Raw genomic sequence first — 13039 nt, 5'->3', positions numbered from 1 at the left:
CACTAGCATCTGTCTTCTTCTACTGTATCAGTCCAGGGCTGGACACAATGTGGACAACAACATTGGACACATGGAGACGTCTCGGTCGTCTTCTAAGACTCTAGACAGTCAGTCCTGGAGGAGGAGGAGGAGGAGGAGGAGGAGGTGATACTACTACTAATTGTTCCTCTTCCTCCTTTTCCTTCTCCTCCTTCTTCTCCTGCTCCTCCATGAATTCAGGACTCATACTCACCTGGACTTTCTAGACCTGGACCTGGACCTGGACCTGGACCTGGACCTGGACCTGGACCTGGAGGAGTCTTGGTGCTGGGAGCCTCCACAGACCTGTAACTCTGTCTGTTATATCGCGCAGCACATTACATGGCAACGTTTGTTGCCACGGTAACGCCTCCCTCCTCCACGTGATGATGCTGATGCTGATGCTGTGGTCGATTCTTTAAAAGATTCGTTTGCTCTGGACAGAGTCTCTGCCAGAATAACAGCAGCTTCAAGAACGAAACTAAAACCAGCACAGAAAACAGAAACCGCCGAGTCCCAAACACCACAAAGTGTACGATTCAGTACAGTATAGAACTTATACTAGTTATATAAAAAAAATAGAAACATGAAAAATCTACGAGGTGATTCATGTTTTTTTATTATGATTGTAGCCCCGTGGCTATTATATTCATTCATTCATTCATTCATTCATTCATTCATATACAGGGGTTAAAATGTTTGTGTTGTAATAAATAATAGTTCATGAAGGTAAATATGTTTTAAAAATGGTTGATTACAACATGTTAAAAACTGTACTTTCATGTGCAGTTAAAAGAGTCAGAGATAAAAAGGTGTAGTTTAAAAATCTAATATTATTGGTTGTCAGAAAGTCAAGAGACCACGTTTGTTGTGAAGTAGCGCAGCATCTGTTTATTCTCTCATCTTTGTCTGTGACATCATCCGATCCAGTCCGCACGTGCTTCAGGTGGGAGGAGCTTAGAGTCACGGAAGTGCGCGACAGGTTCGCACCAGCAGAGGCTGCGTTTTTCCGGGCGTCCGAGCAGCAAAGCCAGCGGAAAAACTTCCAGGACTGACGGCGAGTCGTCCTGTGGTGGATGTGGGTGAACTCCGGAAGCTGCCAGAGGTAGATTCGTGTGTTTTAAGGTGCTAAGTGCTGTTGTTTATTTTTAATGTGTAAAAACCCGAGCTGAATCGCTAATTGCTGCTAGCTTTTAGCTTAGCCTCCTCGCAGGCTTCCACTCTGTTTATTCTGCATTGTAGCTAGCAGTTGCTAATTTCTGTAAGAAATACTGTGGGGTTTTCGCCGTGAAATAGCATGCAGCTTAGTTATCAAGCGTAATTGTGTTATTCAGGACCGGACTTTTGCCATAAGAGGGAGAGAGTGAGGACCGGGAGAGAAGCTGTAGCCGTTGTACTTGAGCGGGGTTCATCGCACGCGCCGTTCCCGTGCCGCTGACGCGCCATCTTGCCATTCGCCCCGCCCCCTCATCGCCATCTCTGACTGTGAGGACTCGTGAGTACACGTGCACGTGCCTTTTTGTTTCTCCTGGTTACCGCCAGTGACGCGGCCATTTGTTTCCGGCCTCACGCGCATCGACTGGACCTGAAACGGTTTTATTTAGGTTAAGATAAAAAGGCCCGGTTTTAATGTGTGTGTGTGTGTGTGTGTGTGTGTGTGTGTGTGGGCTGGTGAGTTTGCTGGACATTGTGACTAAATTATATTTGGGTTCATCCGAGATCATTTGGGAGTTAAAGGTACCAGAGGATTATTTGAGAGTTTTGAATATTATTTCAGAACATATTTAAAGGTCAACAGTGAACAAGTTACACATTTATGACTGTGTAATAAATCATTCCTTTTGAACTTAAAATCCCGTGTGGTAATTACCAAAGTGATATTTTAGTTAAAATAAACAGATTAGCAGAACTTTTATGTTAAAGGTAAAGTACAACCTTTCTGTTTACTTCTTAGAATTTATTGGAGGCACCAAGTTATTTTATATCATTATCACAGTTATCGCATGTATCTCCAGACGAACTCAGGCCCTGTCCCACTTTACTACAACACCCACATTTATTTATCAGGTTTAACCTGGGTTTACATAATGATTTTAATGTCTTATGTGTATTATACAGGGTATTTCTATGGTATAATACACAGGAACCTCTGGGTTCTGTTAAATATTAACTGTTTATCAAATCAACAAAACACTTCCCCATTTTCTAACTTCTTTATAGAAGAAAAGCTTCTTCAGCGTTCCCGTTTGTCTCTTATGTGAAGACGTCTTTGGATAAAGATAAAGAGACGTCAGTTTAATGGAAACTAATGGACACGGATATAAAATGGTCATAGCAGGTAAAAAAAAATAAAATAATTAAAGAAGAAATCTGGAGGTAGATTTGCTAGTGTTTGTCCCTCGGAGCCGGTCTCCATGGTTACAGGCGTCACCTTTTCCTCCACGGCAACAAAGAGTTTAATCAGAGGCTGATGCACCAGAAACAAGAGAAGAAGCAGCGGCGCAGTGAGTCCTGCATGAAATCAATAAGAAGAAGAAGAAGAAGACGACGAAGACGAGATGAAAGTCGCAGGAGCTTTGAAGCTGAAACAGTCGATACTTTATGTGAGAAAATGGTCGATAACGAAGCATCAGTGGAAAGTGTTCGAGTTATCACTCAGACGCTTCAGGCAACATGTCCCCGAGACACAGCGTCCTCCATGAAGACGGATGGAGGCGTCCAGTGTGTGGAAATACTTCACTAAACACATCAGAGAAACACGACCAAAGTACTGCAGCTAAAAAGCTATGCTAAGGCTAACGCTAGCAGAGTTATCGCCCTCTGGGACCAGAGAGAAGTAAGATTCAGAAACAGGTTCAGGCAGCAAAGAGATGCTTTGTTTCTTTAACACTGACCGTGAAGTGAAGGTAACTAATAAAATAAATAGTTTGTTTCATAAAGCGCCTCCTTAAAATCTGTTAAATCTAATTTGGTTCTAATCCCATTTTTCTTTTGTCATTGAATAAAACCTTTATCACTGACTCAGAAACATAATCTGCCCTGATTGAAATGGAGGTGTCTTTTTTTTATTTTATTTTTGTTATCAGAAAAGGTTCTAGTGTCGAGACGTGAGTGTAATCCACTTAAATCAGATGGAGACGCGAAGCTTCCAGCTGTAAATCTGAGCCCGGAGCAGAGACGCTGAAAGAATATCAAGGAAACGCCAACAAACACAGCTCCAGCTTCTCCCGCCTGCTCCTGCGATTAGACCCGAGCCGCCGCAGATTAAGTAGCTGTGTCAGCGCGGCCCCGTGGAGACGGGAAATGCCAAACTAAGCGTGACATTTAGATCACTGTCACTCTGTCTTTGTCTCTCTTCCTTTTCCAGCCTCTACCTGCTGCTCACAGGCTTCCTCCGACTCTCTGACCGGCTCTTAGCTTCACCCACAGACCCTCCGGGTTCCACATCCACCAAAAACACCTGGAAAACACCTGAGAAACACCTGAAAAACACCTGAAAATCACCTGAGAAACACCTGAAAAACACCTGAAAATCACCTGAGAAACACCTGAGAAACACCTGAAAAACACCTGGACACGGGACAGAGGAGCCGGGACGGCTTCCTGTTTATCAGAGGACGAAAATGGACAAACAAGGAGAAGCAATTTATGAAATGGATAAAAAATGAGTTATTGCAAAAAGGCGCTGAACATCTTCTCTGGTTTCTTTAAATAAGAAAAATAAGTGAAGCTGACGTGGATCCTTATTGTCAGAGCGCTGGGTTTTAATAGAGGACACGAGTGATGAGGCCGAGGTTCAAACAAAAGGTATTTAATGAAGACGAAACTCAAGAGGACTTAAACTCATGGCATGGAACAGAATTTAAGACAATTTAAGACAATTATAAAAGACGGAGAAATCAGCTCCACTGCTCTTGTGTTTGCTCTTGGTTTCCTGTAGCACGTGTCCCTATGTTGTTGTGTTTTGTGAGTTTGCTGAAACCATTCAATGAGTTTTAATTACCTGTTTTAAATAAAGGACGTTACCTGTTGAACCTGTTCTTAGTGAAGCCGTCATCCTTCACCGACGCCTCCTCTTTTCAAGGTGAAACAGTTTCTTTCCTGTTTGACCACAGTCCCGGGTTCAACGAGTCCGTCTGTGATTATCCTCACACTTCTTTAAACCCTCCTACCGCAGGTTTATCTGTGGATTCACTGATAAAGACCTCGTCTGAAATGATGTGAGGAAGTTAATTAATAGACAGGGAGGCGGGGGAGGCGGGAGGAGACGGGGGAGGAGGTGGGAGGAGGTGGGAGGAGGTGGGAGGAGGCGGGAGGAGGCGGGAGGAGACGGGAGGAGGAGGCGGGAGGAGGCGGGAGGAGACGGGGGAGGAGGTGGGAGGAGGCGGGAGGAAGACTGAGGTGGAAGGTTAAGAGGGAAGAAGCGTCTGAGCTCAGACTCAGAGGAGTTCTGGTTTGTTCTTTTAATCTGCATCATCATCATAAAATAACAGAAATACATGTGACGTGTGCTTCAGTCTGTTAGTTTGACTCAGGTCCTTTTCTGGTATTTCGTCACAAATTTATTGATTTATTTATTTATTTATAAAGTCTCATTGTGTTTAATGGTCGTAGTTAATAAAAGCCTTTTTCATTGAGGTCATCTCAGTCTCTTTCCTCTTTCTGTAAAGTAACTGACACTTAATCCTTTAACTTGTGACCGGTGACGCTGATGGATGATGGCAGCTTCGTTCCCTCCATCCTCTGCTCCCCCCCCCCGTCCACCCCGCCCCCCCGTCATGTCCCCGTCACGTCCCCGTTGCCTGGTAACACTCATTCCTCCTAAATGACTCGTTTTCATTGAGACCATCAGGCGGAGACACAGTTGTGCATCATATTGTTGCATTGTTGGTAAAAATGAACCTCTGCTCCTAAATCCTCTAAACCTTAAATCCTCTCAAACTCAAGACGGAGATAGCACAGGGAGAACACTCCCCCGTCTCCCCCTCTATCTCCCCCGTCTCCCCCCTGATGTTCAGATAGAGTGACACTGTGGTTCGCTCGTCCACAGGAGGCCTTCGTTTTGTCTGATCTGTCTGAGTTCAGGAAGCTGATAGTTTTCTGAGAGCAGCCGTGGACGGTCGCCTCCATCCCATGAAAACAGGGGGAAGCGATGAAAGAGAGCGGGAGGGGGGCAGAGAAATGAGTCGCCGTCGTCCTTTGAGGCTCGACCTCGGTGGAGAAGGAAGCCGGTGTTTTTGAGAGATGCCCCCGCTGTGATCTGCTGCACCACCTTAACAGCGCCCAGGTTTCAGTGTGTTTTAAATCAGGGCAGCGCGGGGGTGGGAATCACTGAGCGTCTGTGTGAGGAAACATTCAGCATCACGTCGGCTTTTACCTTTTACCTGAGAACCACAAATAGAAAGAAAAGGTTCAACACGTCGAGAGGCCGAGCGGTGAAATAAAACACACATGAAAGCAGCTAAATTTATCACCTTCTACCGCTGTGAGATCTACCACTCGTATAACTCGGATATAGACGCGCTCTCCTGTCTGAACTAAATACATGTTTCACCTGCAGCTCATTTAATCTGAGGACACTACGGTGACCAGACGTCCTCCTTTTCACAGACACGTCCTCTTTTTGAGACCTGACAATGTGTCCAGGTGGAATTTCAAACTCGTCCAGGACTTTCTGTTATAGAGCCTCAGAAACCCGTCGGTTCTGTTCACGCTGCATTCAGGGGAAATGAGTAGAGGAGGGGGTCTGGTGAAGTTTAGTTTCAGATTGTACCGTCTGACTGCAGAGTCACCGTCTCTTTAAACATTTAATTGGTTGCAAACGTCCTTGTTTATCACAGCGCATGTGTCCAGCTTCTCCTCTGCAGCGATGCTGAGACGTTCATGGACCAATTAAAAAAGAAATAATAATCACAGACGCTACATCTCTGCTCCTTTAATAAAATGCTAATGCTAATGCTATGTGTGGTCAGATGTTGGATCTAATTCCAGGTGTTTCCTCCTTGTTGCATCTTTAGAGGTGAAGTCCAGACAAACTTTAGACAAACGTTTGGTCTCAGACGTGTTGAAGCTTCACTTCCATCCATGCAGCTATAGAGCTAAGGAGGCTAAGCTAATTAAACACTCACTGGCACCAGATCAGTCTGGTTACTACCGTTAGCATTAGCACCGTTAGCGTCCCATGTCCATTCTATATTATATCTGATATTATAATATTAAGACGGTGGTCATAATGTTGTGGCTGAACGGTGTATACTTTAATCTGGTTCTATTTTTAGCTCAGTTACTTGTTTGTTTCTGTGACTTTTCCCTGGAGGATCAGTAAAGTTCCTCTGAACTCATCAGACCCGACTGGACTGAAGTGAATTTCTCTCCTCCACTTATTTTCCAAGTTTTCTGCTTCTGCTTTTTGCTCGGTTCACAGAGAACTTGGAAAACCTCCTTCGTCCTCCACCCGATTTCTCTGGCACCTTTTTTTACTTCCTGATGGTCCAGCAGCTGTTCATCAGCGTCAGAGGAACAGCTCATTACCATCCCGGCCTTTTTATTTCCTCCTGACCTGAGTTCGCTCAGAGCCAGAGGATGAAACCTAAATCTGAACACGTCTGGTTCGACTCAAATGAACAAATGAACTGGACCAGGAGCACAGAGGCACAATAAAGACATATAAACACGGTAAACAGTTCACTAAACCATGTGATGAGACGGACATCTGAGTAAATAAAGGTGAAATATGCTAAAATATTCTGAGTAAGCTAGGTGGGCAGCAGCCGGCAGAATCCAAGACGTCACAAAAGACCCACGACAACATGCAGAGACCTGCAGCCGCACTGGGCTCAGTTAAGGTCCCAGTTCATGACTCAAGACCAGAACCACTGCTGAGCTACAAGAACAGAAAGACCAGGGAACATCTGGACGACTTCAGGATCATACTCTGTGGAAAGTGTGTGTCCAATTACATCTGAAGTCAAAGTATCACAGCATTTCAGAAAAAAAAACATCCCAGCAGCAGTAAAACCTGGAGCTGGTAGGACGGTGGTCTGTGACACGTGGAACCATGAGTTCTGGTTCTACCTAAAAACCCTGAAGGAGAACGTCCGATCATCTGTTGGTGACCTCCAGCTGAAGAAAACAATGATCCAAAAACAAACCAGCACGTCCACCTCTGAATGGATGGAGACAAACTAAACGAAGACCCTGGAGCGGCCCAGTCAGAGTCCAGACCCGGATCCAGACCCGGATCCAGACCCGGATCCAGACCCGGATCCAGACCCGGATCCTACTGAGATGCTGTGAACTTAGAAAGGAGGAAGATGCTGGAGAACCCTCCAATGAGGCCGATGAGTGGAACTGAACTCCTCCACAGCTGGAAAAGACTCAGTGAAGTTCTCACTGAGGGAGGAACAACCAGTTTTTAGGTTCAGGAGTCGACTGCTTCACCTCACGACCGTGGACGATTCTATCTAGAGTCCCCTCAATAATAAAAACCTCCATTTAAAAACTACATGTTGTGTTGACTTGTGTTATCTCTGGCTAATATTTAAATTAGTTTGATTATCTGAAACATTTAAATGTGACAAACGTGCACAGAGCAGCAGTGTCTGGTCCGTGTACATGTGTGAACTGTTTCTGTTTAGTCTGAGGTTGGTGTGAGAGTGAAAACCTTCCTTCCCGGCGTGGCTGGGTGGCAGGGGGGCGACGCCGCGGATGAATCCCTGATGGAGGGCGGCGTGGGGAGGCGGCGCTCCGTGGGGCCGCCCGTTTTGTTTTGGCAGATGCACCGCTGAGCGTCCTGGTGAGCCAGGCTGGCCTCCACGCAGGGATCCATCAGCGCCGCCGCAGAAATAGATAAAGCACCAGAACACAGAGAAAACAGCTCCATCCGTCTGAAAACACATGTTCTCTGCACACAAACAGAAACGTCGCAGGGAAAATGGTGAAAAGAGTCAGAAAAGACGTTTAAATACGAACATGGCGCGTTTCGTTTCTCTAAAAGATCAGATTTTACATCCTTAAAAACAACTGTTCATGTGTGTTTTATTCTAAAATGTATTGATTGAGCTTATGTGAATGTTCAGGTGTAACTGTGACGTTACCCACAGTCCTCTCTGCTCCTCTGTGTCAATAGAAGCTAGAGGAGCTAATCTTCCTATTGACAACAGACGTCACGTAGCTGGAGCTAACTAACTAGCTAGCTGGCTAGCTAGATTAAGCTAACAGAGAAATCACACATGTCACAGTTTCTTCTGTCTGAACGATTCATCAAATTCATAAAACAACTGACAACAAATGTCAGTGATATTGTTGTTATTTCCTTCTGTGTATAACAGACATTTGGTTTCGTTGTAGGTTTGCAGCTCGTGTCAATTTGATGAAGATATTTTCTTACTTTCTTACTGTTTTTTTAAGCTGCAGTGAACTGAGCTCAGAGTATCTGGAAATAAACTAAAAATCCAGAATCAGGACTCACAGACACTGGTTATTTAATTGGTTGGTTGGTTATTTAATTGGTTGGTTGGTTGATTAATGTCCGTTGGTTGGTTGTAGCTGTTCGGTCTGACTGTTTTATGGTTGTAGTTGATAAAATGTTTTCATTTTCTCATTGTACTTTAGTGTATTTCTGTATTTACCAGCGATTCTCGCATCATATTTGGTTTGTGGGTTTGCAGCTCATGTGTTTTCAATCCGATGAAGACGTTTTCTCACTTCTTTCTTGTGTTTTATCTGTTTTTCAAGTCTTTTTTTAAGCTGCAGTGCGTTGAGCTCTGAGTCAGTGTCTCCTGATACAAATATCAAACCAAAGATGAAGTCAACCCCAGAATCAGGACTCGGTAAAGTGCGCTACAGATACATAATAATTCAGTGTGATTCAGGGGGTTTATGTAATGATATTATATGAGAGAGGCTGGCAGCGACCTTATCAAACACCACTCAGCCTCACAAACATCCACACCACACACATGCTCACGTTCCTCTTAGATATGAACCAACTATCAGCTGGAATCAGCCCGAATAAATGTCACGTATGAAGAGGTTATCTGTGCGGTACGAGAAGCCAGCGCACAGCTGTTAACAGCAACCAACGTTTAACCCTTAAAAAAAGACGAACACGTGTCACTTCACCTTTTATCTTTCAACACACCTTTTATCTGAGAAAACAATGGAAGAGCAACACTTTCTACGACCCAGCGGTTCATGCAGACGTCACTTTCTTATTTACAGACTTTTAGAATTTAGTTAAATGGTGAAAATTCCCTTCGTTGTGTTAAAATATGAAGGAAAAACTCAATATCCACAAGGTGGGCAAGTAAAAATGAGGAAAACTCTGAAAAATAATAGTAATAAATGAATAAATAAAATATGTTATGCAATGATGGAGGATAAAACCAAACCAGACTCCAGTACAGGGAGAGTAGTCAGACTGGGAGACTTTCCATGTAAATTACAAATGTTTGTTGTGGTTTTTGTAGAAAATAAAGAAATAAATCTGTTCTTGAGGAAATCGTGAAGCTGTGTCTCCGTACAAACAAGTAAAAATGTACATTTTACACGTTTTAACTCGCTAATTCCTCACAAACTGAGCAGCATGCAGTACTCATAGCCATGATCCATACATGATGCACATAAATGATGCAGGACTTGACGCCCCCGGCTGAGCCCTGGAAGAAGTGTTAATCACATCACATGTCTTATCTTTAACGCGGCTCCGGTTCCGCATCACATCATGTGTCCTTGACATTTGTTTGTGTCTGACGCAGTGAAATGGACGAGATATTATCTCTGAGATCATCTGCACATTTAATGCGTTAATATACTTGGTTTTATGTTTGAAGGAACTTCAGAAGGGTCGTTTTAATGGCCTGTTATTACACCACACTGACATTATTAGATCATTGTTCTATAACGTCGACCTGCAGCAGGGAACATGTTGAGAGTAACAGAGATCAGATGACGCGTTGCCATGGAAACGTTCATGGACGATCGGGTTGAATAAGAATAAAGGAAGAAGTGACTCCAGCTTCATTTAACTGTTTATTAATTAGATGCAGTTCCTCTAACGGCCACTACGTCAACCAGTCCGACGTTAGAGCGATAGACTGAGATGTTCCTTCCTTCCTTCCCTCCTTCCCTCCTTCCCTCCTTCCTTCCTTCCTTCCTGTGTTGCTGGATCTAGATTTTTTGTAAATGTGACTAAGCTCAATTATTTCAGTTTCCATGAGGAGGATGAGGATGAAGATGAGGATAAAGATGAGGATAAAGATGAGGATGAGGATGAAGGTGAGGATGAAGATGAGGATAAAGATAAAGATGAAGATAAAGATGAAGATGAGGATAAGGATGGAGATTAGGGTGAGGATGAGGGTGAGGATGAGGGTGAGGATAAAGATGAAGGTGAGGATAAAGATGAAGATAAAGGTGAAGATGAGGATAAAGATGAAGATAAAGGTGAAGATGAGGATAAAGATGAAGATGAAGATAAAGGTGAAGATGAGGATAAAGATGAAGATGAAGATAAAGGTGAAGATGAGGATAAAGATGAAGATAAAGATGAAGATGAGGATAAAGATGAAGATAAAGATGAAGATGAGGATAAAGATGAAGATAAAGGTGAAGATGAGGATAAAGATGAAGATGAAGATAAAGGTGAAGATGAGGATAAAGATGAAGATGAAGATAAAGGTGAAGATGAGGATAAAGATGAAGATAGATGAAGATGAGGATAAAGATGAAGATAAAGATGAAGATGAGGATAAAGATGAAGATGAAGAAAAGGTGAAGATGAGGATAAAGATGAAGAAAAGATGAAGATGAGGATAAAGATGAAGATAAGTGAAGATGAGATAAAGAAAGATAAGTGAATGAGATAAAGATGAAGATAAAGGTGAAGATGAGATAAAGATGAGGATGAAGATAAAGGTGAAGATGAGGATAAAGATGAAGATGAAGATAAAGGTGAAGATGAGGATAAAGATGAAGATAAAGATGAAGATGAGGATAAAGATGAAGATAAAGATGAAGATGAGGATAAAGATGAAGATAAAGGTGAAGATGCGGATGAGGATGAGGATAAAGATGAAGATGAGGATGAGGATGAAGATGAAGATAAAGGTGAAGATGCGGATGAGGATGAGGATAAAGATGAAGATGAACTCCGTACCGACCCTCCACTGTCTCTCAGTCATGATGTTGATTGCAGTCGGCAGAGATGTGATTTCTGGCTGTGACAATAAGGTGGCAGATAGCGACAGATGAGGTCCTTAGAGTGAGGCTAACAAACACACACACAAACACACACACACACACACACACACACACACAACCTCACACACACACTCATCTGGTCCGACTTGTTTTATTTATATCTTTGTTTTTCTCTGTGGTGGTGAATGAAAACCCCCCTCCCCCCCCCCCCCCCCCCCCCCCCCCCAGAGATATTTGTCAAACGAAATGAAACCATGAAAGTCTTTTCCAACTCTCTCTTCTTCTCACCTGGTGACCTGGAGAATAACTGACGACCTGACGAGTCCAGACACGAGAATCTTAAATTAAACGAAATGAAGACGCATGAAAACTCACCTGAGGACGAGCTGCAGCATCTTCATCAACCAATCAGAGCTCTGGACTCCAGCTGTGTTTGAGTAAATGCTGCATGATGCAACACGTCATTTTCTTCTGGTTTCATTGTTTAAAGTCATTATAGGATTCAACACAACACATTTATTATTATTATTATTATTATTTTGTGTCTGAACTTTGATTCCTCCAGAACTAAACCACTTAGAGCGACAGGATGTTTCAGTTTGGTTTTGCAGCTGTAAACAAAGGTTTCATGTCCCTCCTCCGTATATTAAAGTAAACTAGGTGCAGAGGAGGAAAAGGTTTGTTCTGTGTAAATCTGCCCCTAGTATTTATTATAAGTCCAGACATTAGGAAAGAACTGGTACCTACAGCCTTGCTGGACTAACATTATGATTACGATTAAATTAGCACGTAGGACGCAGTCTCATCAGGACATGAAGCTTTCTAGAGTGTGACACCGTTACAACATTACAGCAACACTTAATCCTTAATTAACCCTTTGACGTCCTGCTGGGCATTAATGTTCTGAACCAATCAGAGCTCTGTACAGGGCCTGTGTTTGAGCTACATGCTCTGTGTCGTTTCAAAGCTCATTTTCCTCTGATTTCACTGATAGAAATCATTATAGGATCCAACCAACAGTTTTTGTTCAAAACAATAAAACGAGTAATGAGCAAAAACTCACTGGAAAAACCTCATATCGATCCAACAAACCAACACCATCCAGGTCAGAACGTCCTGTTTGTCTCCAAACACTTTGAGCTGGAAGTAAGTCAGACTTCATGCTCTGATAACCTTCGTCATCCAGATGAGATCAGTTTCCTCTGAAGGCATCAGATAGAAAAAAATACACTCAGGGGAACCCGACAACTTCTTATTTTTAACTGTTCCAACAACTAAACCACTCAGAGAGATTCTAGAAACTTCAGAGTCTCGTCTTTAAAAATCGAGACCATGAATGACTCCAACATGTTCATCAGCAGCATCAGTTCCTCTGGAAACGTCCTAAACTGGAATAGTAAAGATTAACAGAACTCTAATCCAATAAACTAGACACTGGACGGATCTGACCACAGATCAGCTGCTTCCTGAACCTGGACCAAGTCTCCATGTGGTTCTGGTTCTGGTTCTGGTCCAGTGGAGACGCATTAAATAGATCATCAGAGTTAATGGAGACGCATTTTACTCCATTAATTAATTCACACACAGCGACTCAGAGATGGAGGACGAGGAGGAGGAGGAGGAGGAGATGAAGGAGATGTGAAGGAGAGGAGGAGGAGGGTAGGAGGAGAGAGGAGAGGAGGAAAGAGGAGAAGAGAAGTGAAAGGAGCAGGAGGAGGAGGTGTAGAGCAGGAGCAGAGGAGGAGGAGGTGTAGAGGAGGAGAAGAGGAGGAGGAGATGTAGAGCAGGAGAAGAAGAAGAGAGGAGGAGGTGTAGAGCA

The 13039-nt window shown here is 43.4% G+C and overlaps 1 long non-coding RNA gene across 1 annotated transcript; it reads left to right on the top strand.

Moving 5' to 3' along the window:
* Window positions 1–952: 952 nt before the first annotated feature.
* LOC125015209 lies at window positions 953–4052 on the top strand. Its single transcript, XR_007113567.1, has 3 exons — window positions 953–1123; window positions 1353–1513; window positions 3386–4052. It is a non-coding gene; the product is annotated as an uncharacterized LOC125015209 (long non-coding RNA).
* Window positions 4053–13039: the final 8987 nt, after the last annotated feature.

Source organism: Mugil cephalus, chromosome 10 (genome assembly GCF_022458985.1).
Source record: "Mugil cephalus isolate CIBA_MC_2020 chromosome 10, CIBA_Mcephalus_1.1, whole genome shotgun sequence".
NCBI lineage: Eukaryota > Metazoa > Chordata > Actinopteri > Mugiliformes > Mugilidae > Mugil > Mugil cephalus.
The sequence above is the reverse complement of the archived record's forward strand: the minus strand, read 5'-3'. Positions and strand labels throughout refer to the sequence as shown.